General features: G+C 48.6%; 1 protein-coding gene and 1 long non-coding RNA gene across 8 annotated transcripts in view; one reads left to right on the top strand and one right to left on the bottom strand.

Moving 5' to 3' along the window:
* The window catches only part of LOC143782237 (uncharacterized), a 336,831-nt gene that overhangs the window by 314,128 nt on the left and 7,176 nt on the right, over window positions 1-15,527 (top strand). The window lies entirely within an intron of this gene.
* ATPSCKMT (ATP synthase c subunit lysine N-methyltransferase) overlaps window positions 1-15,527 on the bottom strand; it is a 764,992-nt gene that overhangs the window by 745,123 nt on the left and 4,342 nt on the right. Inside the window, exon 1 of one of the 7 annotated variants that reach the window (XM_077269462.1) lies at window positions 12,527-12,650. The exons of the other annotated variants lie outside the window; for them this stretch is intronic. The gene's annotated coding sequence lies outside the window, so the exon portion shown is untranslated. Of the gene's footprint in view, window positions 1-12,526; window positions 12,651-15,527 lie in introns of those variants that run through there. 7 annotated transcript variants of the gene reach the window in all.

Below are 15,527 nucleotides of genomic sequence, written 5' to 3'. Positions count from 1 at the left end.
GGCTTGTATTACTTTGGGGTCTTTTCTCTGGAGGCAAGAGAGGTCTTATTTTCCCTGATAGGGGTAGTTAGTTCTCCGGCTGGCGCGAGACGTCTAGGACCAACGTAGGCACGTTCCCCGGCTGCTGTTAGTGTTTGCGCTAGGATCAGGTATATGGTCAGCCTAGTTACCACTTCCCTATGAGCTGGTATTTATGTTTTGCAGACTTTGCTGTAATCTTTGAGGTCCCCTGCCATTGGGATCATAACACATATCCACCTGTGCCTTCACTGTCATGATTAACCTCAATGCTGACCTCTGCGGCATACCACTGCACAGCCACCTCTATTCCTAGCACTGCCAGACACCAGTACAGCACCACCACCATGCCGAGTGCTGTAGGACAGCCCACCGCCACCACCATGACAACCGCTGCTGCTGCTTGCACCTCCTCCACTGACACCACGATGCAGCAGCAGGACCCTGGCATGGCCTTCCGCTCCACCACCACCACGATGCAGCAGGACCCAGGCATGGCCTTCCGCTCTACGAGCACAATGGACCCTGGCATGGCCTTCCGCTCCACCACCACCACGATGCAGCAGGACCCAGGCATGGCCTTCCGCTCTACGAGCACAATGGACCCTGGCATGGCCTTCTGCTCCACCACCACCACGATGCAGCAGGACCCAGGCAATATCTGATTAAAAAAAGGCAGCAAATTGGTCCCACATGTGGCCAACTTCAGCAGTTGACCGCAGCGGGTGATGCTGGTAATCTGGCAATGGGTGTGCAACTGGTTCATCCAGTTCAATGTTGGGCCGCTCCTTAGCAATTATGTAATTGTACAGAACCACACAAGCTTTGACCACCTCGTCGACATTCTCCATTTTTAGATTAATGGCTGATGGAAGAATGCGCCATTTTGAGACTAGAATCCCAAACGTACACTCTACAGTTCTTCGGGCCCTGGTCAGTCTGTAGTTAAAGATCCTTTTAGTGTGGTTCAAGTCCCAACTGGAAAATGGCTTCAGTAGGTTTTCACACATATGAAAGGCCTCATCCCCAAAGATAACAAATGGCATCGGTGGACCTTGAGTGTTGGGGAGAGGTCGTGGCCGTGGAAAATTAAAATTTTTGCCATACAAACGGCGGCCCATGTCCGAGTTTTTAAAAGTCTGGGAATCGTTGCCACGACCAAAAGCTCCAATGTCCACGGCGATGAAGCGACAGTCCGCATCGGCTATTGCCATGAGGACAACAGAAAAATATTTTTTATAATTGAAGTACTCCGATCCTGTTCAGGCTGGTTTGATAATGCGTATGTGCTTTCCATCCAACGCTCCCAAACAGTTGGGGAAATCACACACACTCCAGAATTTTTCAGCAATTGCCATCCACATGTCCGCGCTGGGTAGGGGTATAAACTCATTCCGGAGAACATTCCACAAAGCCCGGCAGGTGTCCGCAACTATTCCAGACAGGGTGGAAATTACAAACCGGTATTGGAAGTAGAGGAATGATAAACTCTCTCCGGTTGCCAGAAATCTGGAAGAAAATAAAAAAAATAAAATAAATTCTATATGTGGGGCAAGCCTCCACAGTGTGTTAAGGCTTCAGGACTGAGCCTGAAGGAACGGACATTTGTTTCCCTATGCCTGAGCCAAAGGCTATTTGTAAGACTGTTTACCTTAATTTTGCTGACTTAAATGGTTTATGGAGCGAATAAACCTACATGAACACTGAAGAGAATGTGCCTCCTGTTTCATCCTACGCATCTGAGCGAGTGAACCCCTACAATTGGTGTTTGGAATGCGGGCAAAGATCCAGGAGCACATGTTGCAGCGCTGGCTGGGCTGAGCCAAGAAGAGTGGACGGTCTTGACAACCGTGAGTAATACAGTACTGACCGGGGTCAGTGAGAATTGTTATTGGTGGGATACCTTCGAGAAGAGGGTCCCAAGAACCTGTGCCGCAATGACGTGAAGTTGCCAACGGGTGACGGTCTGAAAACCGTGTATTGTACTGACCGGGGTCAGTGAAAAACTATGTTTGGGCTGTGTGTAAAGCCGGGTGCGTAACAGACCGGAGTCTGTAGTGTTCTGACCGGGGTCAGTGAGAGACTGAGTTTTTTTTTCCTGAGAGTCAGCTTGCTGTGGCTCGGTGAGGTCACGAAGTTTGCTGTGGCTCGGTGGGGTCACGAAGGTGACAAGCGGCTTGCTGTGGATCGGCGGGTCCACGAAGGTGACAAGCGGCTTGCTGTGGATCGGCGGGTCCACGAAGTCTGCGGTTGAGCTGTGCAGCGCGGTTGCAGCAAAGAGAAAAAAGAAAAAAAAAAAAAAGACATTGCTGGTTTAGAGTGTGCGGACTCTTAAAGGGCCAGAGTCACATTGGTGTGCTGGGCGAACTGGGGCCTGAGAGTACTGTGGGAAGTCCACAGGGTGTACCCCAGAGTGGGGTGGTGTCCCTAAAAGGGGGTGGAGTCCCAAAAAAAAAAAAAAAGGAGCAGTGCCCAAATAATTATGGTTGGCCAAAAAGGGCCTGCGTCTCAAAAGGGGGTGGAGTCCCTAAAAGGGGTGGTGGCCCTAAAGGAGAAAATGGTCCACAAGGGGGCGGTAGCCCACAAGGGGGTGGTGACCAAAAAAGGGGTGGAGCTTTCAAAAGGGGAACAACAATGTTTGTGTTTTGTGTAGTCCGAGTGCGGCATAGACTTCCCATTTGATAACAGCCCACAGGTGTGTACTGTTATGTTACACCGTGAAGGAGTATCTGGACTGCTGGATTCAAAGAGTCAGGTGACTCTGATGGGAACTCCTCTCGTTCTCTGTCTAACCGAGAAAAAGGTCAATGTTCGCTGCATGCATGGGGTCACTGTTGACTATACTGTGGACAGAGTGATCATTGATATGTCCAAAAATGTAAAGTGCCAAGATGGCGGTATAACACCAGACTTGTTCTACCCTTTTGAGAGGGACCGGGACTTTGTGATCTTTGAAGACATATGGGAAGTTGACGCAGTATGGGGTTGTTCAGAGGAGAAACAGTTGGTTCCTGTTTATGGGATGTGTAAAGAGAAAGTAGCACCACCTAATGTCAATAGTCCAGAGTTACGGGTGACTGGAAGAAAGTGTGGGTCTGACACCTGTTTAAGTGGGGACTTGCTGTTCCAGGATGACAGGGTGAGAAGGGGGTGACTCCTATCCCGACTGTGACTCGAGCGCAAATGGAAAGAGTGCAGTAAGGAGGAGCCCAGTAAAAATCGCAGATCTTCATCTCGTCGCGGGGGATGCAAAAGGGCGGGACAGGTTACACCCTCTGAGAAGAGAGATGATGAGGAAGAGACAGGGTCAGGTGCAGATCAGGTTACTGTCTTTGATAAAGGACGTCACTTTACCGCTGACAAATCCCAACACAGAGGTAGGGCTGGAATTAAAACAGACCTGTGGTAGTCCCATATCTGCAATGCCCGGGAAGGCTGAAGTGGCTCAGTATGAAGGCTCCAGAGTACCTGATGCTGAAGATATGGAGAACTCTGAAGTTACCAAGAGCCCAGGAGAGACCATAGAGGTGGATGCAGAAACAGGTGGAACTCTGAAGAGGCAGAGTGTGGGTGGGCAAGAGCCCCCGTCTGAAAGTTTAATTAAAGAACTGGTGGTGCAACATGTGCTAGCCAAAAGAGAGCAGGACCATAACATAGAGCTGCTTAAAGAAACTGTTGAACAAGAAAGGGTCCTGAGGCAAGCAATTGAGCACAAACTGGGTGACCTAGAGAAGGAGGTTTTTGAACTCAGATGTCACCTGTCGGTGTGTCAGGCCGTGAGTAGGGCCATATTGAAAGATATGGACGTGCTCAGAATGGCTCAAGAAAAGCATCAGCAGGAGCTTCTCCAGAGAGAGGAGGAGCATCGCTGCCTGGCAGAGGAGTTGCCAATGCCCATCTTGGCGAAGGCTAAAGCAGAAGACAAGACTGAGGAAGAGTTCGTGCTAAAAGTGGAACAAGACAGTCACCCGGTCGTGACAGACGTCTTGGTGGAAAGGTCAGAGGCAAAAAGGGAGCTGTCTATCTATGAAGAGAGTGAGACCCCGCTCTTCAAGACCGTGATTGATGTACCCGAAGAGGTGCAAGAAGCCTGTACCGGTGAAGGTGTGCATGAGGCCTTCAGAAAAGCAGTGGAAGCATGTAGTGTGCACTGGGCACCAGAGACTAAACAGTTGGTGATACTGTCGACTATGGAAGTCACAGTGAAGCGAGTGGCTATCCTGAGGGATATGCACCTACACTGACTCCGTACAAAGCAGAAGATCATTTTGAAGAATGATGAAGCCGTTCGACGTTTGGAGCGTGAAAGGAAAGCTCTTAGTCGGCTAAGCTTAGTAGAGGACACAGTCCAAGTACCCAAAGTTCTGGTGGAGAAAGTTATTGGGAAACTTGGGAGAGTGATGCAGGAGATGGTGGATAAATCCGGTCTGAAGAGACTGAGGATACCGGCTGATGAAGAGGTCCGGGTCAGGGGTGAAGATGGGATGGTTCCGTTCCTGCTTGTCGGATCCAGAGAGAGTCTTAGGAATATCCGCATGCTCCTGGAATATCGCATGGCATACCTAAGGGAGGTAGAGCAGCTGAGATTTGAGAGACTGCAAGTTAATAAACAGCTGCCAGAGAGGCGAAGAGGTTCTCTGAAGACTTGAAGTCCTCAAGCTAACAGAGTATATAGAGATAAAGGGAAGAGCTGCAATCCGAAAAAAGACAATAGGAGAGATCAACAACCGAGAGAGAACCGAAGGTGGTCAGATGGAAGAGCTAGAAATAGTGACTCCTCAGTTAGTTCAGGGCTCAGTGACCTAAGCGGGAGATCCTGTAGCAGACGAGATGACAAGGGGTCATCGTTATCAAAGGATGTGATGGAAAGGGTTGACGAATACCGACGTAAGGGTTCAGTGCCAGGCCTTGACTTTGACAGACGGTTTGACTGTCAGGGACGACTGAGAGGGGTCTCTAGTCGGTTTAGGACAAGTGCCAAGCCCCACGGCTTTAGGCAGAGGGGGGAGGTATGTAGCATGGCTAAAGGTTGTATAGTCGACGGGAGGTATGTATCACAGGGAAGGTTTGTCGCTGTGATGTAACCCGGAGTGTTTTCTTTAATGCACATAAAGCAATGAGGAATTGTTTGGTATATTTGGGTCCGGGTTACGGGTAGCTATGAGAGATGGGAGGGTCTGGCTACCCATATACCTCACCCCTGGGTAAGGGGCATAACCATGCCTATCTATGTTTGTTTCAGGACCTGTGGTGATGTCAGAACCACATGTCTAATCATGTGACAGGTGCCTGGGTGTGGTTTCAGGTTACATAATGGAGGTGTGTTTGGCACATGCTAGTGAGTGTGGGAGTCTGTCATGGTGGACAGATTTCCATGTGTCCAGGGCGGACACTACAGACAGGAGTCTGTGTGTGTGGAGGGGCAAGCCTCCACAGTGTTTTAAGGCTTCAGGACTGAGCCTGAAGGAACGGACATTTGTTTCCCTATGCCTGAGCCAAAGGCTATTTGTAAGACTGTTTACCTTTATTTTGCTGACTTAAATGGTTTATGGAGCGAATAAACCTACATGAACACTGAAGAGAATGTGCCTCCTGTTTCATCCTACGCCATCTGAGCGAGTGAACCCCTACAATATATACAGCAATATGTGCCATGTCACATATTAAGTTTAGAGGCCCATGAGAAAATAAATAAATGTAAATGGAAAAGGAATAAAAACGGACACAGTGACCAAACACTGCTGAAAATCAGATCCAAAACACTGCTGCCATTCTTACCTTTTTTGACATTCGTACCTTTTTTGTGCATGTGAACAAACATGTATATATGAATTAACTTTTATTTATCAATTGACTCCTCAAACAACTCATCGCCATTGAGGCCGGTTTCACACGTCAGTGACCTCCGGGACGTGTAGTGACAGTTTTCTAACGTACTGGAGACACTGACACACGTAGACCCATTCAAATAAATGTGTCTATGCAGATGTCAACGTGTTTTGACGGACCGTGTGCAAAACAAGCAGACATTTCCGTTTTTACCCGAACACACAACCCACTAAACGTCCCACACACGTGCACACGGAGAACAGTGTACACTATCCTCCGTGCGCAAGGACGGCCGTGGGGGCAGCAGTGCTACTGTAAGCCGCTGTTCCCCTGCGTGTGGTGCTGAACCTGGCTTTCATCCATTGTACCATGCTGTGGAGGCAGCAGCGCGATCAGGGGACAATGAATGAAAGAAAAAAACAACGTGGGGTCCCATCTATAGTTTACAACCAACCCGGCAAAACTCACAGGTGCGGGCTGCTATTCTCAGGGTGGTAATGGGCCATGGATATGGGCCCCGCAGCCTTAAAAAAGCAGCCCTCAGCTGTCAAGAAAAGGCACATCTATAAGGTGACATTAAGCCGGCTTAGTAATGGAGAGGTGTCAATAAGACACCTATCCATTACTAATCCTACAGTAGTTACAGGGTTAATCAGATACACCACACATTTATAAAGTTTTTTAATGAAATAAAACAATATACACATTTTTTTTCATCTTTATTACTCTGCCATTCCAAGCGAAGCCCTCGATCTCCTGGAAAAAATGTCAAAATAATAAACCAACAATTTACCATACTTGTCCAGCACACAGTAATCCATAGCTAGGGGAATTTACAGTTTACAACCGGGAGCGCTGCTAATGCGACCGATCCCTGCTGTAAACTACTGGTGAATGAATGAAACGCGGGGAGTGGAGCTTTGGTGAATAGCGGTGACGTCACCGAAGCTGCGCTCCCTGTCAGCCTGAACTAAAATGAACCCTTCAGTGTGGGAAAATGCCAGCTGATTTTCCTACGCTGAAGAGTTCATTTTACATACATACTACATAAATACATACATACTACATAGATGCTACATACATACATACTACATACCACATACATACTACATACATACATACTACATACAATACATATAGACATACAGTACATTAAACATAGAGTACATACTCACCATTACTTGTCATTTTGATCCCCGAAGCCAGTGTCATCTGTAAAAAAGATTAAAATAACAAACAACCAATATACTCCCTGTCCGCAGAAATCCACGAGTGTCCCACAACGATCTCCCGTGGAGAACGGCAGCATCAGCTGATGCGACCGCTCTCCAGGGGCTCCAGGAACACAATGACGGGAGGAAGGTATCCTTCTGCACTGTATTCCTCCGCCGCTGTAAAAAAATAGTCCCTAGTCTCACTTTATGCCATTGCTGTGTGAGAAATTTTCGCACGCAGCAATTGCCATAAAGTAAGACTTTGAACTATAGTAACCTCAGTGATGCACTGCAGGAGCCATTGTCTCCTGTCAGTGTGTCACTGAGGGTCCTATAGAGCAGTGACAGCACCCGATGTCACTGTTCTATACGGGAGATCGTCGTGGGACACTCGTTATTAATTGGACTACGGCGGACAGGTAGTATACGGTTTATTATTTTACGTTTTTTTCAGGCGCTGAAGTATGGTAAGTATGGTGAAATGAAGAATATTAAAATACTTTTTCCTAATGTGTGTGTGTTTTATTAACCCTTTATTGTTATTGGATTAATAATGGAGGGGCTAAGTGCCGGAATTGGCGCATCTTACAGATGCGCCATTTCCGGGGCGGCTGCGTACTGGTATTTGTAGCCGGGTAGGGGGGGGCAATATCCATGGCCCCTCTCTAGGCTATGAATATCAGCCCACAGCTGTCTGAGTAGCCTTTCTGGCTATAAAATATAGGGGGACCCCACGTCATTTTTTTGGGGGGGTCCCCCTATTTTAATAGCCAGTAAAGGCTACGCAGACAGCTGCGGGCTGATATTCATAGCAGGCTACAAATATTGGCCCCCGGCTATCGGCTTTCCCCCTCTTGTGCAGAAAATTGCGCGGGAGCCCACGCCGGGTTTTTCCTTTTCTTTTTTTTTTTTTTTTTTTTTTTTTTTTTTTTTAAATTCAACGCTCATTAAGGCCTCTTTCACCCTTGCGTCAGTACGGGTCCGTCGCTATGCGTCGGGCCGACGTACGTTGTGAAATTTGTGCACGACGTGGGCAGCGGATGCAGTGTTTCAACGCATCCGCTGCCCATTCTGAAGTCCGGGGAGGAGGGGGCGGAGTTTCGGCCGCGCATGCGCTGTAGAAAATGGCAGACGCGACGGCCAAAAAACTTTCACTTTAACGTTTTTTCGTGCCGACGGTCCGCCAAAACACGACGGATCCGTTGCACGACGGACGCAACGTGTGGCCATCCGTCGCTAGTACAAGTCTATGGGTAAAAAGCGCATCCTGCGAGCACATTTGCAGGATCCATTTTTTTCTCATAGAGTTGTATTAGCGCCGGATTGCGCCTGATGGCCACACGTTTCATCCGTTTTTTGCCGGATCCGTCAAAAAAGCTGTTTCCGCTGGACGGAAAACACATACAGAGGAACATTTTTTTCTGTCCAGCGAAAAAACGCACAGCGATGGATCCGGCAAAAAACGTATGAAACTGAGATGTGAAATGATTAATCGGGCCTGCGAATCCGTTTTTTCATGCATGTTTCCATTCAAATCATGCACATTTTCAGGTTATTTATTTATTTCCAAAAACTGCATCAAAACCGCGCAAAAACCGCACCAAAAACTACATCAAAACTGCATCATCACCGCACCAAAAACTGCATCAGAAACCGCACCAAAAACCTGCATCAAAAACTGCACCAAAAAATACATAAACCTGCATCAAAAACAGCATCAAAGACCGTGCCAAAAACCTGCACCAAAAACAGCATCAAAAACTGCATCAAAAACCGCATAGAAAACTGCACCAAACACATTAAAAAGCGTGCCAAAAACGTGCACCAAAACAGCATCAAAAACCGCACCAAAAACTGCATAAAAATCTGCATAAAAATCTGCACCAAAAATTGCATCAAAAACAGTACCAAAAACCTGCATCAAAAACCGCACCAAAAACCTGCATCAAAAACAGCATAAAAGCATCAAAAACCACGCCAAAAACAGCATCAAAAAACGCACCAAAAACTGCATCAAAAACAGCACAAAAAACCTGCACCAAAAACCGCACCAAAAACTGCATTAAAAACTGCATCAAAGCGGCACCAGTTTTTGGTGCCGTTTTTGATGCAGTTTTGGTGCATTTTTTTGGTGCGGTGTTTGGTGCAGTTTTGATGCAGGTTTTTGGTGCGGTTTTTGATGCGGTTTTTGGAAATAAACGGAAAATGTGCATGATTTGAATGGAAACATGCATGAAAAAACAGATTCGGAGGCCGGATTCATCATTTCACATCTCAGTTTCATCCGTTTTTTGCCGGATCCGTCGCTGTGCGTTTTTTCGCCGGACAGAGAAACCGTTCCTCTGTATGTGTTTACCGTCCGGCGGAAACAGCTTTTTTGACGGATCCTGCAAAAAACGGATGCAACGTGTGGCCATCAGGCGCAATCCGGCGCTAATACAACTCTATGAGGAAAAAACGGATCTGGCGGAAGAAACGGATCCTGCAAATGTGCTTGCAGGATGCGTTTTTTACCCATAGATTTGTATTGCTGACGGATCGCCACACGTCGCGTCCGTCTTGCAACGGATCCGTCGTGTTTTGGCGGACCATCAGCACGAAAAAATGTTCAAGTGAACGTTTTTTTGTCCGTTGCGTCCGCCATTTTCTACAGCGCATGTGCGGCCGAAACTCCGCCCCCTCCTCCCCGGACTTCAGAATGGGCAGTGGATGTGTTGAAACACTGCATCCGCTGCCCACGTCGTGCACAAATTTCACAACGTGCGTCGGTACGTCGGCCCGACGCATAGCGACGGACCCGTACCGACGCAAGGGTGAAAGAGGCCTTAATGAGAATTGAATTTAAAAAAAGAAAAAAAAAAAAATGGCGTGGGCTCCTGCGCAATTTTTTGCGCCAGAAGGGGAAAGCAGACAGCCGGGGGCCAATATTTATAGCCTGCTATGAATATCAGCCCGCAGCTGTCTGCGTAGCCTTTACTGGCTATTAAAATAGGGGGACCCCAAAAAAAAATGACGTGGGGTCCCCCTATATTTTATAGCCAGAAAGGCTACACAGACAGCTGCGGGCTGATATTCATAGCTTAGAGAGGGGCCATGATATTGCCCCCCCCCCCCCCGGCTACAAATACCAGTACGCAGCCGCCCCGGAAATGGCGCATCTGTAAGATGCGCCAATTCCGGCACTTAGCCCCTCTCTTCCCACTCCCGTGTAGAGGAGAGGTGGAATATGGGATAATAAGGGGTTAATGTCACCTTGCTATCGTACGGTGACATTAAGCCGGGTTAATAACGGAGAGGCGTCAATAAGACGCCTATGCATTATTAATCCAATAGTAATAAAGGGTTAATAAAACACACACACATTAGGAAAAAAGTATTTTAATATTCTTCATTTAACCATACTTCAGCGCCTAAAAAAAACGTAAAATAATAAACCGTATACTACCTGTCCGCCATAGTCCAATTAATAACGAGTGTCCCACGACGCTCTCCCCTATAGAACAGTGACATCGCGTGATGTCACTGCTCTATAGGACCCTCAGTGACACACTGACAGGAGACAATGGCTCCTGCAGTGCATCACTGAGGTTACTATAGTTCAAAGTCTTACTTTATGGCAATTGCTGCGTGCGAAAATTTCTCACACAGCAATGGCATAAAGTGAGACTAGGGACTATTTTTTTACAGCGGCGGAGGAATACAGTGCAGAAGGATACCTTCCTCCCGTCATTGTGTTCCTGGAGCCCCTGGAGAGCGGTCGCATCAGCTGATGCTGCCGTTCTCCACGGGAGATCGTTGTGGGACACTCGTGGATTTCTGCGGACAGGGAGTATATTGGTTGTTTGTTATTTTAATCTTTTTTACAGATGACACTGGCTTCGGGGATCAAAATGACAAGTAATGGTGAGTATGTACTCTATGTTTAATGTACTGTATGTCTATATGTATTGTATGTAGTATGTATGTATGTAGTATGTATGTGGTATGTAGTATGTATGTATGTAGCATCTATGTAGTATGTATGTATTTATGTAGTATGTATGTATTTATGTAGTATGTATGTAGTATTTATGTATGTATTTATGTATGTAGTATGTATGCATGTAGTATGTAGTATATATGTAGTATGCATGTATGTATGTAGTATGTATGTAGTACGTATGTAGTACGTATGTAGTACGTATGTAGTACGTATGTAGTACGTATGTAGTATGTATGTAGTATTTATTTTTTTTTTTACATTTAACACATTAGCCGGATGATGGGACTACTACTGTCCCATCATTGGCTAATGTGTCAATCACTGTCACTGTACCAGGCATCGTCCGATGGGACTTGTGGTCCCATCGGACGATGCATGCACACACGCACAGAGCCCAGGCAGGCCCGCACAGAGCCCCGGAAGCCCGTACATAGCCCCGGCAGGCCCGCACAGAGCCCCGGCAGGCCCGCAGAGCCCCGGCAGGCCCGCAGAGCCCCGGCAGGCCCGCACAGAGCCCCGAGACGCCCGTACAGAGCCCCGGCAGGCACGCACAGACCCCGCCCGCACACACAGACACGCACAAAGTCCGCCCACGCACCGCCCACACTCTTCCCCCCCTCCGGAACAGTAGAAATGTAGAAGCACAGAAAGGGCTTATTTACATTCCGATATTTTTGTCCCATTGACTTGCATTGGTATCTGGTATCGATATCGGCGATATCCGATATTTTTTGGATATCGGCTGATCCAATCCAATCCGATACTTCTGGATATCAGAAGGTATCGCTCAACACTAATCACTTGACTCACTCCACTTGCGGCGGATACCGCGTGGCTCTCGTGTCTCTTCCTCTCCCGCTAGCCGGACTGACCTACCATTCAAAACTGTTTTCAGTGCAATTTTTCCAGTTAAACTTACATTTTGATGCGAATCAATTAATTCCTACCGGGGTTCTACTATATATACCATTCACGCTATATTTAGCACACTGATGAAGGTCCATTGCAGACCGAAACGTTTGTGACTACTGTATGTATATTAAACACCCCACCTTTTTGCATCACATTGGAGTGTGCTAGTTGTAACTGTTCAACACTAATTAGGACATGTGAAATCAGCCTCACACTCGATTAAAAAAAGTTTAAGACAAAAACAAGGATTTAAAAAGGAGGTAAAATGTCTCCCAGAAAATGGCACACAAAACAGTAACACGTGAACCCCCACATCTAATGTCTATACTAATCTATTTCTATGGAAGAAGTGTCCTATCAACTCCAAAAACTACATTTACCATGTGCAATCTGTGTCATCACACCGCACTTCTTGGTGACAGTACTAATTGTATTTTTTATGCCCTGTCTTTCATTTTTAGTAAATATTCACTTATGTGTGAATTAATCTCCTCCTTCTTCATCACAGTAGTAAGTGCTTGGACACAGTCAGCCATATTATAACCCAGAAAGAAGAAAACTAACAACTGACCTCCACAACGGTGAGAAGCAGGCAGCGTCTAGAACGGAGTTGATTTTTTGAGGAAAATGGAATGATGTCACCGGAAAAGGCGGGGCCTCATTCAGGCTAGTGAAGATCTGAGAGGAGGAATCCGCGTTTTGCTGCTGAGGCTGCTGGAGGGGAGGAGAGAGGACTGAGGGGTTGCTGCACCACGGAGCCCTTTAGGAGAGAACTGAGGGGCTGCTGCGCCACGGAGCCCTGTGAGGAGAGCACTGCGGGGCTGCTGCGCCACGGAGCCCTGTGAGGAGAGCACTGCGGGGCTGCTGCGCCACGGAGCCCTGTGAGGAGAGCACTGCGGGGCTGCTGCGCCACGGAGCCCTGTGAGGAGAGCACTGCGGGGCTGCTGCGCCACGGAGCCCTGTGAGGAGAGCACTGCGGGGCTGCTGCGCCACGGAGCCCTGTGAGGAGAGCACTGCGGGGCTGCTGCGCCACGGAGCCCTGTGAGGAGAGCACTGCGGGGCTGCTGCGCCACGGAGCCCTGTGAGGAGAGCACTGCGGGGCTGCTGCGCCACGGAGCCCTGTGAGGAGAGCACTGCGGGGCTGCTGCGCCACGGAGCCCTGTGAGGAGAGCACTGCGGGGCTGCTGCGCCACGGAGCCCTGTGAGGAGAGCACTGCGGGGCTGCTGCGCCACGGAGCCCTGTGAGGAGAGCACTGCGGGGCTACTGCGCCACGGAGCCCTGTGAGGAGAGCACTGCGGGGCTACTGCGCCACGGAGCCCTGTGAGGAGAGCACTGCGGGGCTGCTGCGCCACGGAGCCCTGTGAGGAGAGCACTGCGGGGCTGCTGCGCCACGGAGCCCTGTGAGGAGAGCACTGCGGGGCTGCTGCGCCACGGAGCCCTGTGAGGAGAGCACTGCGGGGCTGCTGCGCCACGGAGCCCTGTGAGGAGAGCACTGCGGGGCTGCTGCGCCACGGAGCCCTGTGAGGAGAGCACTGCGGGGCTGCTGCGCCACGGAGCCCTGTGAGGAGAGCACTGCGGGGCTGCTCCATGGAAGGAGGCTGAAGTTGGTTTGGCTTCTTTCACATTTCTGTCAGTACGGGGCTGTCACAAACAGTCGGCCCGACGTACCGACGGACGTTGTGCACAACGTGGGCAGCGGATGCAGTCTTACGATGCATCCGCTGCCCATTGTTTGTTCCGGGGAGGAGGGGGCGGTGTTCCGGCCGCGCATGCGCGGTCGGAACTGGCGGATTCGACGGACGAAAAAACGTTGCATTGAACGTTTTTTCATCTCGACGGACCACAAAAACACGACGCATCCGTCGCACGATGGATGCGACGTGTGTCCATCCGTCGCAATCCGTCGTTCAAGTCAATGGCAAAAAAACGGATCCTGAGGGCACATTTGCAGGATCTGTTTTTTTGCCATAACCACGGATTGCGACGGCCCCCAGAAGACGGAAATGTGAAAGAAGCCTTATTCGTCACTTTCTTATTCTGCTTTTTTTTTTCTTTTCTGCTTTTTATAGCTACAACAAATAAACATCACAATAATAACATACAATGCAGCGAGGTGCCCTGATGTGAATACACTTAAAAACAGCTACACAAAAATTATAAAACTGGCACAAAAACGGGCACCGAAGGGTGTTAATGACTTTGGGTCACTGATATCACAGTGCAGACATATAGGACAGGGAGCCCCAACTCAAAACCAGGTCTCGTCAGCCTGGCCTAAATGGGATCTGGACATCAGAACTGGCATCAAAGTGTGCAGTCAATTTTGGCCATTTGAATAAGTGGTGTTTTTAAGGGGTTAAATGACTTTGGGCTGCTGATCTCACACTAAGAATACACATATACTGATGCCCTGTATCAAACCCAGGTCCCTCCAACCTGGCCCAAATAGGTTCTGGGCACCAGAATTGGCAGCAAAGTGGTCAAACAGCCCATTTTCACAGATTAGAATAAGTAACTTCTGTTTTTAAGCGGTTGAATTACTTTGGGCTACTGATCTCACACTAACAAGATAGTGACACCCTGCATCAAACCCAGGTCCTTACAGCCTGGCCCAAATGGGTTCTGGGCATCAGAATTGGCATCAATGTGGGTAAACAGCCCATTTTCACGGATTTGAATAAGTGATGTTTTTAAGGGGTTAAATGACTTTGGGCCACTTTTCTCAAACATCTGTCACATGCATATTGATGCTTCACATCAAATTCAGTTCCCTCAAGCCTGGCCCAAATGAGTTTTGGGCATCAGAACTAGTGATGGGCAGTCCGGCTCTTTTTGGTGATCCGGCTCTCATGGCTCCGCTCACCAAAAAGAGCCGACTCTTTCGGCTCACGAACCGGCTCTTTTTGGATCCTAAATGGATCCCTATTGAATATCTATTCAGGGTCCGAAACTCCGCCCACCTACCGCAGAAACTCCGCCCACTTCTTTAAAGCCAATTAAATTGAGTGGGCGGGGTTTTGCTCAGATGGGCGGAGTTACACATGCCGAAGCCCGGGATTTTACGCCCAGTGAGAGCCATTCAGGAATTTTAGTGGCTCTCACTGGTGTGCCGGCTCCCATCGTTCACAGCAGGGAGCCGGCTCTTTGTGTCGGCTCGTTCGCGAACGACACATCACTAATCAGAACTGGCATCAAAGTGGGCAAACAGCCAATTTTCACATATTTGAATAAGTAGCTGATGTTTCTAAGGGGTTAAATGACTTTGGGCCACTGATCTCACACTAAGAATACATAGATAGTAATGCCCTGCATCAAACCCAGGTACCTGCAGCCTGGCCCAAATGGGTTCTGGGCATCAAAGTGGGTAAACAGACCATTTTTACAGATTTGAATAAGTAACTGATGTTTTTAAGGGGTTATCCCCTCACTGACATCCAATGTACTATCCCGTCCATGTGACCTGGGCCTGTCTGACCATGGACGGGATAGTACGCCATCGGCCGCGTACACGGGTGGTGTGTGGCCGGGTGTCAGCTGATTCTCACAGCTGACACCCGGGACTAAGTGCCAG

Source organism: Ranitomeya variabilis, chromosome 6 (assembly GCF_051348905.1).
Source record: "Ranitomeya variabilis isolate aRanVar5 chromosome 6, aRanVar5.hap1, whole genome shotgun sequence".
Lineage (NCBI taxonomy): Eukaryota > Metazoa > Chordata > Amphibia > Anura > Dendrobatidae > Ranitomeya > Ranitomeya variabilis.
This window is presented reverse-complemented; position numbering and strand designations above follow the sequence as displayed.